At 49.8% G+C, this 17,803-nt stretch overlaps 1 pseudogene; it reads left to right on the top strand.

Moving 5' to 3' along the window:
* The window catches only part of LOC124034856, an 82,165-nt pseudogene that overhangs the window by 49,534 nt on the left and 14,828 nt on the right, over positions 1–17,803 (top strand).

A 17,803-nucleotide genomic window follows, 5' to 3' on the forward strand; every position in this document is an offset into this window, starting at 1 on the left:
CTCTCTCCATTTCCTCCCTCTCACTCTGCCCCCCCTCTCTCTGTACCCCCCACCCCTCTGTACCCCCCACCCCTCTGTCTCTTTCTCTCTCTCTCCCCCCCTCTCTCCCTCTGTCTCTCTCTCTCTCTCTCTCTCTCTCTCTCTCTCTCTCTCTCTCTCTCTCTCTCTCTCTCTCTCTCTCTCTCTCTCTCTCTCTCTCTCCTCCTCTCCCCACCCAGAGAGGCTGAGGGACTTGTGTGTGAATTTCCAGCCCAGGCATCAATCTCTGAGCCCTGGCAGCCATCACAATGCCCGGCTTGTCTGTGAGAGTTGACGTGCCAACAACTTTGATCGTCTTATGTTTTTCAGTGCGGTGTCGGATTTCCCCCCAGCCGCCTATCAGAGCCCTGTGGTGTCCTCCTCACCCCTTCTCACCCCCCACTGTCTCCCTGCTCAAGGGATCACTACTGAGAGACGCCCTCACTCTCTCCCTCTCTTCCTCCCTCCCAGCTCCAGTAGCAGTCCCAGGGGTCCTGGTCCTGATACATAGATGGATATTACCCCAGGACCAGACCAGAGCAGAGCAGGCATCCCAGGCCGTTAGGACATTAGCCAGATGAGACCGGTCCATTGTTTAGTGTTTTGTTTTATGTGCAGGTCATTCTGTCTCTGCTGTTGGCAGTCAGTTGTTCCCACCCTGGGTATAGTGAGTCAGGTCCCTCAGGAGGTCTGGGGTTCAGTGCTGGCCTGGACTGCAGTGGTCTGCCGGGCCTGTCTGTCTTGGAATCTCATCGCTCCTCAGCCATCTTCAACACAATCCGGCTACATGGTTTGGTATGGTTACAGTAGGAACGCTTGTGAATGACTTCTGCTTTACTCCTTCAATTGTTTTTGCATAGCTGCAGTTTTCCGCGGAGACTAAAATGTCGTTTGATGTTCTAACACTGAACGCAGAGCGTCGAGGCCTCTTTCAGCGCCGCCCTGCAGGCCACCTTGTTACACACTTAACAACTTGTTTTCTCTTTGTGTTTTTCTTCCCTCTTCCTCTGTTGACAGTTCCTCACCGCTGCTCTGCTCTGAAGGAATGCGCGTCACCTCTCAAAGTTTACCTTGGCTTCTGTCCTTGTAGACCGTGGGGCAGGTTCTGAACCTTTTCTAACACGGTGATTGCATCAAGATATGATTTATGAGCGTTCTGTGCATAAACCGCCACACTGTTAACGATGACGTGTACCATCTGTAGGTAGACAGGTGCTGAATGGCCTGGACTCCAGAGACATATAGTCCCAATGCACCTTCTCATAGTTCCAACCTCAGTATCCTCCCTCCCCTGACTTTCATCATTTAAATGGAACTAGACAAGAAAAGGCAGATAGTAGTCGCCCAAAAGTCCCAGTTGAAAATGAAAGGGATCCGGATATGACGACTGTAAATTCAGCTGTCAACTCCTCTTTATTTATGTCTCCAGTGAGAATGAGCCTGGGTAGCCTCACTAGCCTGGGAAGCTGCATAGCTCCATGTAAAAATAGCCTGTCACTGAGTGTGAGCACGGGTACCTAATTGGAGCTGTAGTCCAGTGTTGTATGAGAATAGCCAGGCATTAAGCGCCAGTGGGATCACTAGTGCATCTCTTTAATTCTCCCTGGCAGTCCCAACTCCCACTCCCACTGAGTTATTCTTTCAAAATGGAGCGGCCTTCACATTTCTGGCTAACTCTGGGTCTGTTCTCTCGTCTTTGTTTTCTCCAAATGCCCGGACGTTGAGTGTCCCAACACTCCTCCTTCGCTTCCTTCTATTTAAGCACAGGACACATTATTCCTTTAACTTTATTAACATTCCATAATTCTTTAAAGGAGGGGAAAGCTGCAGAAATTAGTTCTCCCTCGAGGTTTATTGTTTAAAACGAGCACAGCTCTTTCCCAGCATAAGAACTTCAACTAAGCAGACAGGAATTCAGGCCTCATAAAATAAGTATTTGTGTACCAGAAAGATTTTCGTTTTTTCTTTCCAAATCTTTGTCATTAATGACTTTAGCAAATGTGTAGTGGAGAGTGAATGGAGAGGCTGTCCAGGGTCTTCAAAGGAACCCTGTAATTATTTATCCAGGATATCCCGCTCTAGAATTAGAGGCTGGGTCACCATTGGCTTTCATGCCTTTTTTCTGCAAAGAAATCATTTCCACAGAATGGTTTCACTGGGACACCCTCTAATCCCTACTCTGCTTTCTCTCTCTCTGTGTGTGTGTGTGTGTGTGTGTGTGTGTGTGTGTGTGTGTGTGTGTGTGTGTGTGTGTGTGTGTGTGTGTGTGTGTGCGTGCGTGCGTGCGTGCGTGCGTGCGTGCGTGCGTGCGTGCGTGCGTGCGTGCGTGCGTGCGTGCGTGCGTGCGTGCGTGCGTGCGTGCGTGCGTGCGTCAGTGCTAGGTGCATGACTATATTATGTAGGCTCATATGCCTCAGCCCATGTTTCATTCTGATGTGTGGAAAGAGATCGTAGTTTTTAGTGTCCATTCCTTAGACATCATTCTCCACACATTAGGTCCAGGTCTCAGCTCTCACCCCCAGACAGCTGTCACCCACTCGGGTTTCTTGGTCATTTTGCCTTCGCATGCTTCTACACCTGCATTGCTTGCTGTTTGGGGTTTTAGGCTGTGTTTCTGTACAGCACTTTGAGATATCAGCTGATATATATATAGCTGATGTACGAAGGGCTATATAAATACATTTGATTTGATTTGATTTGACATGCCATCTAAATGGTTATCTTATCACCCTCCTCGGGTTTAAACTCTTAACAAAATTCTGGTCCTAACCCAACCCCCAGTCTGTCTGGTGGCACTGCTTCAGCCATTGTCTGCTAGGCCTGGAAGCTCTATGTAACCCTCCAGCTCCCCCCTTCCTTGTCCCCCTGATATCCCTAAATACCCCTGTGGGTGGACCAGATCTGAGCTTCCCTGGCCTTCATATAGCTGGCTTTTTGTCACAGCTTAACCACTTGTGTCGTCTATATAATATACTAAAATTTATGAGGCCTTGCCCACTAGTTTTGCTCAAAGCCCCTCAACAGTCCATACGTGTGTGTGTGTGTGTGTGTGTGTGTGTGTGTGTGTGTGTGTGTGTGTGTGTGTGTGTGTGTGTGTGTGTGTGTGTGTGTGTGTGTGTGTGTGTGTGTGTGTGTGTGTGTGTGTGTGTGTGTGTGTGTGTGTGTGTGTGTGTGTGTGTGCGTGTGTGTGCATGGATGTGTTGGCGTGTGTTCCGTGCCCCTTCAGGCTGTTCCAGAAAGAGAGTGTGTCCCTTTAAGAATGCTCTTCTGAGAATATTTGTCTAATTCCAGGTGCCAGCGATCTCTGTGTTTTACCAGGTGCAGGCCTGGATCATTACAAAGGTATTTGTTTTCCAGATTACATGGTGCGGCCCAGGATTAAAGGCGCGTTATCCCTGTCCCCCTCTGTCTGTCAGGCCCTGATCCCCAGTGTGGGGCCTGGCTGCCTGTGTCCTGCCTCAGTCACACTGGCTAGCCTGGCTCCTGGTGCCGTTAGGGATCTGTCACGCCACAGCCCAGAATAACCGACCTCCCAGCCTGGGCCACTGTTGGCTGTAAGGGTGGTGGAGGAGGAAGGACAGGAGCTGTCCCTGTCAACAGAGGCTGGGTATGCAGATCAGACTTTCACCCAGCCGTCCTTAATGGGACGAGAAGTAGTGTGGTAAGGACTTTTCCTTGTCCGCCCCTATCCCCTCAATCCCTGGGGTTTAGGATGGGCTGGACAGGACAGGGAAGCTGGCTGGGAGGTAGAGGGGGCTAGGGGCCTTGAGGGTAGTGGGGGTCAAGAAGTCTAGTCCCAGTCTCCAGTAGCTGGACAGCTGAAGTCCTCTCCAAAACGTTTACATAGAGCCTTGCGATTATGATAATAAACAGTTTTATCATCGGCCTCCCAATCAATAATGTGGCTTCTTAAGGTTTAATATTTCAATAGTATTGATCATCTTAACAACTGTGTTTGCGGTTGGCTTGCCTCTACTGCAGGCCTGCAGGAAAAATGTGTGTGTGTGTCTGTGTGGGGGGGGTGAGCAAGCAGTCTTTCTTTACAATACAGTTTTTCTGCAGCTATGACTGTTTAGCATGTATAGACACCCTCAGACCAGCGTCTCACCTCATAGAACAACTATGTGGGATCTTCTCTCGTTCCATTCAGTCCTGCTCTATACACGGCTGCCTATCATTTACAAGCATCTAAGCGCCTATAACACTAAAACAGTCCTGCGCTTCTCGCGGCCAGTCCTCTTTCCCCCCATTCCACCCTCATCCTGTTGCAACCAAATGAAATGGACTGAGCGAAAACAGAGAAGTTGAAGGCTCCAAAAGCCCTGTAGTTAGCACATTTAACTTCCATCCTCTCTGGAGAGAAGGCCTGCTTCCCTCATATTTAAACAGGGGGAGATTTGATAATTAGTGAAAATGAATAAAAGGCCTGGCAGACTTTGATCAGCAACATCTCCCCGTTCCCCTGCTGACCTTTGACCTTTGGTTGGAAAGGTGAGTGAGTCTGTGAGTGGGGAGTGGAGGAAGCTTGGACTAGGGAGTTGTCTTATCTCTCTCTCTCTCTCTCTCTCTCTCTGGGAGTCTCTTCTAAGCGGATCTTCCCAGGAATAGGTAGGAATGGGTAGTCATGGCACTAATCAATCAGACGACAGTCCACACTCAGCCCTGTGAGAAAATGTTCACAGCATGCTATGGAATAGGAGTACTTTTATACAAGACCATCACTAATCAGTCAACTTAGCCTGCTTGTCTGTCTGTCTGAACTGGGGCAGAGAGGGTGAACGTGTAATTAACTGATCAGCCAGGTGTTTGTGAGCCTCTGTTAGCAGGTAAAGGAGGGCCTACACACACACACACACACACACACATGCTCCTGCTAACTCAGGACCCCCCTGCTGTGTTGTGGCGCATGCTGTGCCTGCTCTGTGCACCAGGTTGCCTGGGGGCCAACGTAGGTTTTTGCGGTGTGAGCATGATCGCCCATCTCTGATTATACATCCATAACTTTATCCCAGAGATAATTTATGCATTTACTGAACACAAAGCTTTATCTAAACGAACCACTGGGGACAGCGCATGGAAATAACACAGCGCCGACATCCACTATGGTTTGTTCAAAAAGAAAGATAGCTCGCGGCTGCAGTAACGAGGTTATTTTTGTAGTTATTAAAACAGTGTCTTCTCTGTTTCATTTTCAACCTGACACTTTGCAGAAACTCGCATGCTCCTCTGTAATCTGGAGTCCAAGGTCACAGATCAATTAAAGACGACTGTGATTGCATACACTGTTAAAACAGAAGAGTGGCTTTTGTGCAAACGGATCGCTTAACAAAAAGAACACAGCGAGGAAAACCAATGTCTAACAGTATGCATTTTTAATCTGAATGTATTCAGTCTGCTCCCCCTCTCCCTCTCTGTGGTGTGAGTGAGGTTTCTCTCGTTTGTACTCCCAGTCTGCCACAGCTCAACGGCCCCCCCATGCTGCCTGCTAATTGGCGGGAGACTGGGAGCTTCCTGCTGTGCGTTCGCTGCTTCCCTTCACTTTGCCACCCCACCAGCTCTTTCTCCACAACTGAGTAATTAACCCACAGCTAATGAACTACGTCTAATTACACACCACACTGTTTCCATCGCACCCTCCAAAAGTGAGGAGACACTCTGCCGTCACGTTCCAATCCATTCTGGAAGGCTTTGAACCTACCTGCTCTCTGATTGGTGAGGTTGTTCAGACTGTCAGGAGCGATATCACAGCCCTGCCACTTTGTTCAAATCAGTTCACCTCTGTTGTGCAACACGGAATGGATTAAGAGAATCTGATGATGTTGCGTAAACGATAACAGCATTTTCAAGGTTCTATTTCAAGTCCATGAACAAAGGAGGCAATTGATACTACAAAATCAATTTGCTCGTACTTTCTCTGGCCAAAGAAAAGCAGTGTAAGAGCTGAATGGTAACAGGCATTAATGCTGTGATACAGAATGGCCTGCAGTATACCAGTACACCTCCAGGGTGCTTTACTGTGCCATATAGCAGTCAGCAGGGCCATTTTTGTCCCAATATTCATCTCATTCCAGAATTTTGTCAGGAAATGTTTTGTAACTGCAGTGATACATGGTGGGAATTGTAGTTTGGCCCACATCCTCTCCTCAGAGCCTGGGATCTGAAGGTGTAGTGGTTGCGGCATGACAGATGCAGCATGCCTCAGATAGCCCTGCTATCAGCTGCTTAATGTACAGTACACCCAGCCACACTACACTGACCCCCCTCCCCACACACACATCACTACACTCCCCTCTCTCCTACCCAGTCAGAGCCCTAGCCTCAGCCTCGGTCTTGACATAGCCACGGCTATTTCTGTTCCACAGACTGATAGCTCCAACTGCAGATCATTGATTTTACGGGAAGCCCTGTTTACGGACTGAGTGCCATCGACCTGAGGTGACTTTTTGCCTCCTGAAGTAGGAGCAGCACTGTAGCATCCTTGTGTCTGTGTTTATACAAAGACAAACACTGGCCTGATTTGAAACACTTTGATGTACTGTGTTAGGAATCATACTTAATTAGCATTGTAACATATTTTGTTAATTGTGTAAAAACTAATTGGCCTAGATGTTAGTACTGTATATAGTAGAGAAAATTGGTCTGGGGGTGATGGGGACAGCCGTTGTAAGGCCGAGGAGGAGAGAAGCAGCCTGTGCCTCAATGTAGTCCCTTACGAAGATCCCACCATCTAAGGCTTAGGGTTAAGGGTAATACAGGGGCCTTATGTTGGGCATTACCATGGACTTAAGGTAAAGAGTGAGATGTATGCATACATTTCATTGTTGATTAACTGGGGCAAGCCTTGGAGAAGAGCCCCTGTTCATTCTGCCTGAGGACTACAATGGTTCCCCCATCGATAAGCACGTCCCCTGTGCAACATCAAAGGCCCTCCCTGATTTATCAATAAGAAGCCTTCCTTCCCACATTTTCCTGTAACTTGCTTAGCATTTACACCATTGATTTTCCAATAAGCACCCATACCCTGCGGTGGCTGGCCAGGCCGAGGCTCTGTGAGATGGCTCAGACTCACACAGACAGCCCTCCTGAAGGACAATGGGAGATGGGGGTAGTGGCTTTTGGGGGGTTCATGGGGTGAATGAAGGGGGGTATTTCTATTTTTCAAGGTCTCCCCTCAGCTAGAAAACCTGTGGTCTAGGTGTAAATGGAGGGGGGGTAAGGTGGGGTTCAGGTCCAAGCCCGATGGGGGTGTTCTCAGCTGGGGCTGGGCCAGAGTTAATTCCCCAGGAGACCCTGGTTCTCCCTGGTCCTCTGGAGGCTTGGCCCCCAGGCAGGTGATTGTGCATGTAATAATCAGATGGATCCTTAGCCTTTAATTCCTCCCTGGCTTGGCCGGTAAATCCCACATGATGAAAGGGCCCATAAATAAAAACTTATCTCATTTTCCATCCCTGCAAAATGACAAACAGATCCACTCTCTGACAGGGTTCATTACGACCTGGGCCCTTTCAATAGGCTCAACCTTATCTGCTCTGTTAAGGTGCGGAAGGAGAACATAATGCTTTTTATGCCTTTAAGTCAGAGACAGGAGAAAAGAAGGTCTGGCATTTGACTTCTGTAGAAGAGGTGTGAGGATTGGTGGGAGGACTGCCCCCTATGGCCAGGCCCTGTGTAGTGTGTATGGACATGCTCCCTCCCTTTCTCCCAGAGTCCAGGAATCCATGCTTTTCTTCCCTCTGATTATCTCTTATTGTGAGTTGAGGCTTGTTTTGGCTGCTTATTGTTTGTCTCTCAGCCCAGTGGGCCCAGTGAGGGAGGGAGAGAGAGTGAAAGGGGGATGGGGGAGAGAACACAAGTGCAGGGTTGGAAAGCACAGGCCATGGCAGGAATCCTGTTGTTTTCCTTTAGCAGCAGCTCAGATACCAGTATGCAAAGGAAAAGTCCAAGTCATTTGCATAGTACAGTACCTAACCTTGGGCTTTAATGTTAAAATACTGCAGGCAGTACTACCTTTACTGGCATGATTCATCCTTTTAATGTGTGTTTATTACAGCACAGAGACACTTTGCCCCATACTTCCCTCTTTGCCCTTCCAGCGCTCCTGTCAGTCTGTCCATCTCCCTCATTTAGTGCCTTTGAAAGATTCCAGCTTTTTCTGCTCTAAACAGGTGTCGCTTAGCGAGCAGACCTCCTGAAGACAAACAGAGAGATAACTTTGTATCAGCCCATCTGCGACTCTCCGACTCCAGACAATCCCATTGCACATCAGTAACCACCACAGGTTATTGAATTAGACCATCTTGATTTTAAAGAGCAATCCTGTTTTCTAGTAAGCAGTGGACACGCTGAGCTGGCTCAGGCCACGGCTCAGCCTCCATCACTGGCCAGGGGTCATCCTCCTCTCCTCTCCCACTCTAATTGCTTTAGACACATTACAAGGACGTGATGCTAATAGATGCATAGTGCACACACATATAGTTATACAGTAGCTACATGCTAGCACCGCTGTTTAAACTCCAGGAGCCATAAAGGGATATTGGACAAAGGACTGGAGAAATATAGTGAATGAGGGATGTAAAGTAGTAGTTTAGGCTGGTGTGCTGTGTGTTTTTCCACCCCGCCCCTCTGTGGGCTAGCTAGACGCCCCATGTAGCAGGCAGGGATGTGGGCACAGTGTTCGGGGCACGGTCAGGACAGGCAGTGATGTGGGCACAGTGTTCGGGGCATGGTCAGGACAGACAGTGATGTGGGCACAGTGTTCGGGGCATGGTCAGGACAGACAGTGATGTGGGCACAGTGTTCGGGGCATGGTCAGGACAGACAGTGATGTGGGCACAGTGTTCGGGGCATGGTCAGGACAGACAGTGATGTGGGCACAGTGTTCGGGGCATGGTCAGGACAGACAGTGATGTGGGCACAGTGTTCCGGGCATGGTCAGGACAGACAGTGATGTGGGCACAGTGTTCGGGGCATGGTCAGGACAGACAGTGATGTGGGCACAGTGTTCGGGGCATGGTCAGGACAGACAGTGATGTGGGCACAGTGTTCGGGGCATGGTCAGGACAGACAGTGATGTGGGCACAGTGTTCGGGTCATGGTCAGGACAGACAGTGATGTGGGCACAGTGTTCGGGGCATGGTCAGGACAGACAGTGATGTGGGCACAGTGTTCGGGGCATGGTCAGGACAGACAGTGATGTGGGCACAGTGTTCGGGGCATGGTCAGGACAGACAGTGATGTGGGCACAGTGTTCGGGGCATGGTCAGGACAGACAGTGATGTGGGCACAGTGTTCGGGGCATGGTCAGGACAGACAGTGATGTGGGCACAGTGTTCGGGTCATGGTCAGGACAGACAGTGATGTGGGCACAGTGTTCGGGGCATGGTCAGGACAGACAGTGATGTGGGCACAGTGTTCGGGGCATGGTCAGGACAGACAGTGATGTGGGCACAGTGTTCGGGTCATGGTCAGGACAGACAGTGGAATCTGGAGGAGGGGCTGATGGAACAACAGATTACAGGAAAAGGTGTGAAGGAGATCCATGTTCAGACAGGATGGGTGCTCATCTCATTGCTACTTATTCTCATTAGACAAATCACCCACAGGACAGTTTGTTCCTTTATTTGTAGTTAGCTGCAAAATATGATCCAGGTGTCCTTTGTTTAATGAATGAATGAGTTATTTTATTTTTCTGTTAAGCATGGATTTTTTTGACAAAAACAATTCATTCGCTGTGGTTTCGTTTACCTCCGTCCATTTGGTTGAAATGTCTGCAGAGCGCCTAGTGTTCGTTCTCTTATTAATGGAGCAGATAGTACATGCAGACTGACCTGGTTACTATCCCCTCTCTCAATATGGCAGCCAGCTACAAATCATGTCTGTCTGGATCAAGTAATCCTCTTCATAAGCCTACTATCTTTCATTCTGAATGCAAAGCAACAGAGAGGTCATCAGTGTGGCTCTGTCTGTGTGGAGTACAAACAATGAGAGCAGGTGGACATGGGCTGACACCAAATGGTTGCCTACCTTCACTGTTTTCAGTGGAAGATCCTGCAACTACTACACCCGCCTTGTCTTCATTATGCTCAGATAATGCAGTTAAACATACAATATTGGGCGTCTTATCAAACCAATTATGTGCATTAATTACACCTGATTAGAATTCACTCCTCCAGTCAGGGCAGACGGTCATAATTAGCAAATCCAGTCAAAATACGAAGGTGCATGCTAAAAGACTCGCCCTGTTGTTTGAGTAGCATAGGTGCATATAGAGTGGGGGGGTATTTTCTATCAGACATGAATGAAGAGCGAGGCAGACATGATCAATCTCTCCAGTGTGGGCCAGCCCTCTCTAGTTAATATGGTAGGGGGTGGGGGTAGAGACACACTGTCTGATCACAGCTACAATTTGCATCCCTAAGTAAGTAAATAAGTAAATAAATCAAGTGGCGGCAGCGAATGTGCTAATCAGCCGGGACATGGCGGCTGGGCTGAGCATAGTGCCGGGAAAGTTTGCTCATGTAATATTCAGTACTGGCTGGGTTAAAGGGCAGGCCAGAGTTATTGGTTTCAGCCCGGTCGCCCCCCTTTAATCAATGCTGCCTGCATCCCTTTAATACAATTATTAGCTCAGCAGTATCTCGCGCTATCATTTTATCTCCTCGCCACTCTAAATTGCGGCCTGTGTATTGCTGGGCCACTGGTGCTCAGGGCATGACCAGCTCCTGAAAGCACAGCTCCCATTTATTCTTTCAGAGGCAGAGGATGGCTGGAGTGTTTGAAACCAGGCTGACCGAGGAGGTGGATGCCAGATCTAAACACAGCTGCATTTCAGACCCAACCCAGATGGTGTATTTTGGGCTTTACTGAAAACATTGCCTTTTTTCCTCTCCTCCTCTTTGAGAGAGTGTGTATGCGAGGACACAAGTAATTACCTGCGTTGCATACTGCGTTGTGTGCACTCAACGAGAGAGAGGAGTGGGTGATGTGTTTTTCTATGCATGATTTCTCTTATTTCAGTAGGAAGGGAGAGGGCTGTAAAATGGCTGTGAAGTTATCAGCAGTACCCTTCACTTCTTCTCTAGTTATGGAAATGTATCATGTCCTGATGGGTGGTTTCTCTGTGTCTAATTATCGCACAGTGAATCTATTTTATCCATTAAGTTAGGCCTGTTTCTCCCTCTTTCTGACTGGAAGTTAATTAAAAACGGATGTAGGATTTGGAGAATGTAAGATTAGGGGTGTTGTTTGGAAGGTGAAGATAAAAGATGGTAACTTCCTGATATGGCAGGAAGATGAATCGTGGGACGACTTATTAGTGCTCGTCTCAGGTATTGTGTTTAAGTACCTAATCTAACATAATGAGCCCTCTGTCATTTACCTAATTAGATCTCACACTTTTGGCTCTCACGCGATGCACTATACATTACATGTGTTCTTCTCGCCTGGGTTCTATAGATAGATGTTCCTTTGATGAAGGTGCTTTTTATCCCCACTTACGTGATGAGAGCATTAGGGGAGGGGAAAATATGGAAGTACTTAGGATGAGAACAATGCTATGGGTTATGTTTATGAAAGGAGTTTATACAATCTTAGGAAGAGAGACTGTATATGTGTCCTTGTTGATAACCATGGTCCTTTCATATATGCATTACCATTAGAGTCTCTTACCAATCTCTCTCTCTCTTCTCTCTCTGTGTCTTCAGGCCTGGATGCGATGAACACCTCATGTAGGCATCAGCATGGACAGCTGTGAGTCTCCCGTGGTTTCTGGGACAGACGATGGGCTCGGCTCCTCCACCACCTCCCAGCAACAGCAGCAGCAGCATTACCCTCTGCAGACCTGGAACGATCACTCTAACTCGCAGGTCCCTCCCAGCAGCCAGCCCTCTTCCCTGGAGCCCCTGTCTCTCTCTGCACCCTACCCCTCTGTGAGAGAGCCACAGCAGCAGCAGCATCCAACCCGGACCCCACCCCTGGCCCACAGCGACAGCTCCGCCTCAGGCCAGCTGCACCCCAGAAGAGAGGAGCTCAACGAGGAGCAGGAGGGAGTGAGCTGCGGAGAGGAAGAAGAAGAATTGGAGGACTTGGATGAGATGGAGATCGACAGCTGTTTCCCAAGTCTGCAGTCCTTCCCCGGAGTACCCATAGCTCCTGGAGGAGGGGCATGCCCACGCTGCTACGCCAGCAGCCCAACCGACGAAGGGGTGTGGCGGAGCGGGGAGTGAGGAAGGAGAGGAGGAGGAAGAAGAGGAAAACAGTGATGTGGAGAACCTGGCTGGAGAGATAGTCTACCAGCCGGATGGCTCAGCCTACATTGTTGAAAGTCTCAGCCAGCTGATCCAAAGTGGAGGGGTGCGGTGACCGGCCTGCTCCCCACAAACTCTCTCCCGTGGCGGGAAGCCGGGGAACCTGCTGGGACCTCATCCTCGGTATACCCTCAGATCATCAACACGTTCCACATAGCCTCGTCGTTCGGGAAGTGGTTTGGTTCCTCAGACCAAGGTTTCCCCAATACCTCCACCCTGGCAGGCCTCAGTCCTGTCCTGCACAGTTTCCGCGTCTTCGATGTGCGGCACAAAAGCAACAAGGATTACCTGAACAGCGACGGGTCTGCCAAGAAGTCCTGCGTATCCAAAGATGTTCCCAACAACGTGGATTTCTCCAAATTTGATGGGCTGGCCCTCTATGGCAAGGGAAAGCCCATCCTCATGTGTTTTCTCTGCAAACTGTCCTTCGGCTACCCGCGGTCTTTCGCTACTCATGCCGTCCACGACCACCGCATGACCCTGTGTGAGGACGAGAGGCGGCTGCTGGGGGACAATAAGGCGTCTGCCATCATCCAGGGCATCGGGAAGGACAAAGAACCCCTCATCAGCTTCCTGGAACCAAAAACAAGAGCTTTCCTATGCCGGCACCCTCTACCATGGTCCCCATGAACTCTGGCCAGAGCTTCTATGGCACGTTCAGTGGGATCCACCTGGAGGCAGGGAGCAGCAGTGAGGGCAGCGAGGCCCTCCTGAACAAAGACTCTGGCTCCTCTGGCCTCCAGCAGCAGCAAGGCTCCATCCTCTCTCTGGGGGGGCTGGGCAACCCCAAAGCACCTGCTCTTACCTCAACCCCAGGCCCTGCCAAAGACTCCAACACCCTGCCCAAGCAGGGAGGGAGAACAGAGGGGCCTGCTGGGAAAGAGGGGATCCGCAGGCGGGAGCACGGGGACAAGGAGGTGCGAGAAGGCAAGGTACGTTTTGCTAGCCAGGAGGGGGGCTCGGAGGAAGAGGAGGAACTGTTATTAGAGGAAGAGGAAGACGAGGTGGAGGAAGAAGGAACTGCGCTGGCCTGTGTTGGCAATAGTAGCAGTGGCGGTGGAGAAGTGGGGAGACCGGCTGTATCAAACCAAAGCATTTCCAAATCTCCTTTATTAATACCTAGTAGCGCTCTCCAGCCTACTGCCTGCCCATCTGCAGCCAGCCCCACGCTCAACAGCAAAGCCCCAGCTTCCACTTCTTCTTCCTCTGTCAGGGAAGAGGGCTCGGCGGCAGACGGAGGGGAGGGCCTTGGAGCTCCCTCTGAGCTTTAACTGCCAGGGGCCCACTGTCCCCATGATGATGGCAGCTGCAGCCAGCAGAGGAGCGAGGACGTCGCCGCGGGCACCTCCTCCCCTCTGGCCTCCAACTCCGCCGCCGACGAAAGTGCCAATCGAGATAGTGCCACAGCTCCTGAACCAAATGATTGCCCGGCAGAGGGAGAGGAGGACAGCGGAGCCCTTCTGCACCATCACCACCTACACCATCACCACCACCACCTCCACCCCTCAGCCCACTCCCACTCTCACGCACACCCCCCACCCAGGGGGTCCTGTGAAATGGGCGGTGGCGGTGAGTGCCCTCAGAACCACGGGCCTGGAGGAAGTGGGGTGGAATGCCCCAAATGTGACACCGTCCTGGGCTCCTCGCGGTCCCTGGGCGGACACATGACCATGATGCACTCGCGCAACTCATGCAAGACACTCAAGTGTCCCAAGTGCAACTGGCATTACAAGTACCAGCAGACCCTGGAGGCCCACATGAAGGAGAAGCACCCAGACTCCGGTGGCTCCTGTGTGTACTGCAGCAGTGGCCAGAGCCACCCGCGTCTGGCCCGTGGAGAGAGCTACACCTGCGGATACAAGCCCTTCCGCTGCGAGGTCAGTACTTCAACCTAGTCAGTTGAAGATCCAACCTAGTCAGTTGAAGTACTGACCTCAGCTTAATGACTAGTATACTGACAGGTGGTAGGACTTTGAATAGAACTTTAGCACAATGTGAAATATGTTGATATGTTGACATGTTGACTGATATGACATCAATCAACATGTCATGATATGATTTATATTTCATGGACTATAAGTTAGAGGCAACAAAGATTACCACTTTACAACATGAGCAAAAATGAACGCCCTCTCTCTATTTTCTAGGTGTGTAACTACTCGACCACCACCAAGGGCAACCTGAGCATCCACATGCAGTCGGACAAGCATCTGAACAACATGCAGACCCTGCAGAACGGAGGCTCCATCCCCTCCGCCGAGCAGCAGGTGTTTGGCCAGCACCCTGGAGGGGTCGGAGTGGTGACCGTGCCCTCTGTGACCCAGGCCAGCACCCACCACCCGCCACACCACCACCACCCCACCCAGTCCTCCGCCCACCTGGCGGGGCCCTGCGGTTCCCCTCGCCCACCAAGCCAAAAGCAAGCCCACGTGGCGCTGCGAAGTGTGCGACTACGAGACCAACGTGGCGCGGAACCTGCGCATCCACATGACCAGCGAGAAACACATGCACAACATGATGCTGCTGCAACAGAATGTGACCCAGATGCAGCATGGTCGGCTGGGCCTGGGGGCCATGCCCTCTCCCTCCGAGGCCGAGCTCTACCAGTACTACCTGACCCAGAACATGAGCCTGCCCCAGGCCTCAAGATGGACCCGGCTGGAGCTGAGGCCCAGTTCCTGTTGGGAGGCTTCCACCTGGACCCCAACATGGCCGCCTTGGCCCCCCAACTAGGTGAGCTCTCTCAGTCTGCCTCTGCAACAGTGGAACAGTGGGAGCCATTCTGGCTCTTCCCTCAGTACTGCCTCAGGTCACCACAGAGAAGGCAGACTGCAGTTCAGTACGAGTTCACAAGGGGTGGGATCGCTCTCACTGCTGCCAGCTGTTTATTTTTAACCATGAAATACACAGTTATAAACAGTATGTGTCTAAATGGAAGATTTAGCTTTGATTTAAAAAATGCTTAACTTTTTAACCCATTTAGACATAGGCTAATTGTGTTAATTTATTTACTGAATGTGTGTAGCGTGGCCAGTAAATGAATGCATGAATGGTAAGTCATTTTATATTTACATTCAATGATTTTTAGTTTTAGTGATGAATATAGAATATGTAAAAAATCCCCATGAGAAACAGCAGAACAGCCATTTCTCTGAACCAACATGCATGCAAAGGGTTAACCAGGGAACACATTAGCCCTCCCTCCCTCTCACACACACTCTATACACACAATCCTATCTTTCATGTTGGCAGTGGTCTCTTTCTTTCTGTTTCTGCTGCCCGGAGGTACACCTGCCCTACTGAACTTAACATCATTCGCCCTCTTTCCAAGAAAAGAGCCCCATCGAGATAAAAGAGGGGAGGTGAAACCACGGCAGTGGATAAAACACAAGATTTCTAGAGGGTGGACCTGACTCACAACAGTCCCTTTCTGACTTAGTGGAACAGACGACTTGTTAGTTGTTACCATATGACCGTTTCTCTCTCACCAATGTGCTGGAGCGGAATCGATATCTTCCCCGGAAAAGAGGGGATCCTCTCCAGGCTGTGGCCTTGGTATTAGGATAGTGTTTCACTCCGCCTCGGCTGAGGAGAGTGGACCTTTAGACCCAAGGCTAGTGAAGCTATCGGTGGAGCTTCAGTTAGGAACTTTTTGGGTTGATTTTAGAGAAAGCGGCCCCTGGTTAAAAAAACGACCCAAGCTATTAGAGTTATGAAAGCTTTTGTCTCCATCAGTTATTAAGCGGTGTAGGTAGAACTTCTCTGAACGTTCCTTAATAGCCTCAAATATGTCCCCCAAACTCACACATCCACACTTCACTTCACTTCATTACACACGTAGGAGTTTAGTTTACATTTCCAGTCCATGTCACTCTATCTGGGTCACACTGACTGGGAAAGTCCCCCTGTGATACCTTGTTTTCCTCACAATAGGCAGTGTGAGAGAGGAGGGAGGGAGAGAGAGAGAGAGCAGCTCAGTGAGCCTTCCTCTTGTTCGTCCATGTCCTCCAGGCCTCCGCTCCTCTGAACATCAGCGTTTTCATGTCATTATTTCCAAACTGCCACTGAACTCCGCCACTGGAGCTCTCTTTTTTCCCCCAACGTTGTAATTGCAGCTATAAATTTTATCTTGGTCAAAGAAGGGAGGAGTAGAGGGCCCAGTATGGGTAATTCAGCGGCATAGCTGAGTGTTTGGCGTGCCAGTTACAACCCCACAGTTTGTACAGACTTGTCTCCAACTGTCGCCGGTTCAAAGACACGAACAAGAATTGATTGCTGTGACTAATTTTGTATCTCTCACTTGCCATCTGGTTCATTTCCCTGTGAGGGAACGTTTAATAAGCATGTTACACGGAGGCAATGACGAGGCATTACTCTCAGCCCTAAAACGACCACAGTGTCATCCCGAGCCACACACATTTTGATTGACTGTACACACTGATACTCTCAATCACACGCACGTCATATCTCTGTCTGTGCAGCTCGAGGACAGATAGTATCCGTCTGTACCTCCCTCCCTTTGGTCCTCTTTTCCACTGTGTATTTCTGACTTTTGAGGACATTGTTAGACAGAGAGGAGATGACAAATCCTGACCTCACATGATCTCACCCTCTTGATAATCCTTATCCTCAGGACTGAGCTGCTGCAGATACAGAGAGAGGGGGAGAGAGAGGGGGAGAGAGAGAGAGGGGGGGGGGTTTAGTTATTGTATGCTCTACTTTGTTGTCCAATATACTGCCTGAATGCTGCAGCATCTTAGGTAGAGCTCTCTGAAAATCCAGCCAAGCTGGTCCACCACTAATCTTTTGGAAGTTCCAGCAAGCCCTGTAGAGACACGTTAATATATTCACAGCCTGGACTAGGACTCTGCTAATGTCAAAGACTAGAGTTTCCAAGATTTCCCAATGATGTGTGTTTATCTCAAGCCTTTTAATGTTTTTGAAAGTGAAAATATTTCCACAGCGTCTTGCCTTCCTTTCCTAAACATTGATACGGACTGACAACGTCTCAGTCAAAATATTCTAGGTTATATTTAACAGAGGCCTGCTTACATCTAAAACACATGTAGGGACCGCAGGCTGAACCTATTCTCACACAGCCGTGAAGGCAGAGGTAATCACTGTGTCTGTGTCGGAGCATGGAGTCTACAGTGGAAAAGAGTGTGAGAGCCGCACGGGAATGAGAGAATAAGGATGAGGAATGGAGAGGAAGAGATAGAGATAGGGGTAGTAACTAGTGAGGTGACAGAGAGAGAGAAAGAGAGAAGGGGGGGGCTGGCTGGAGAGGTGGATCTGTGAGTGATTTCAGAGGGCTTCGCAGAGGTCTCCCCTCCCGGCTATAAAAACTCAGGTAATGGAGAAAAGTCCGAGAGCAGGCTGCATACTGCAGCAATAAATAAAAAGAGGCTGCTGGAATTAATTTAGTGTAAAGCCAGGCAGGGTCAGGCAGTGCGCTCAGTCTGGGCAGTGATAGATTAAAG

Source organism: Oncorhynchus gorbuscha, linkage group LG05 (genome assembly GCF_021184085.1).
Source record: "Oncorhynchus gorbuscha isolate QuinsamMale2020 ecotype Even-year linkage group LG05, OgorEven_v1.0, whole genome shotgun sequence".
In the NCBI taxonomy this organism is placed as follows: domain Eukaryota; kingdom Metazoa; phylum Chordata; class Actinopteri; order Salmoniformes; family Salmonidae; genus Oncorhynchus; species Oncorhynchus gorbuscha.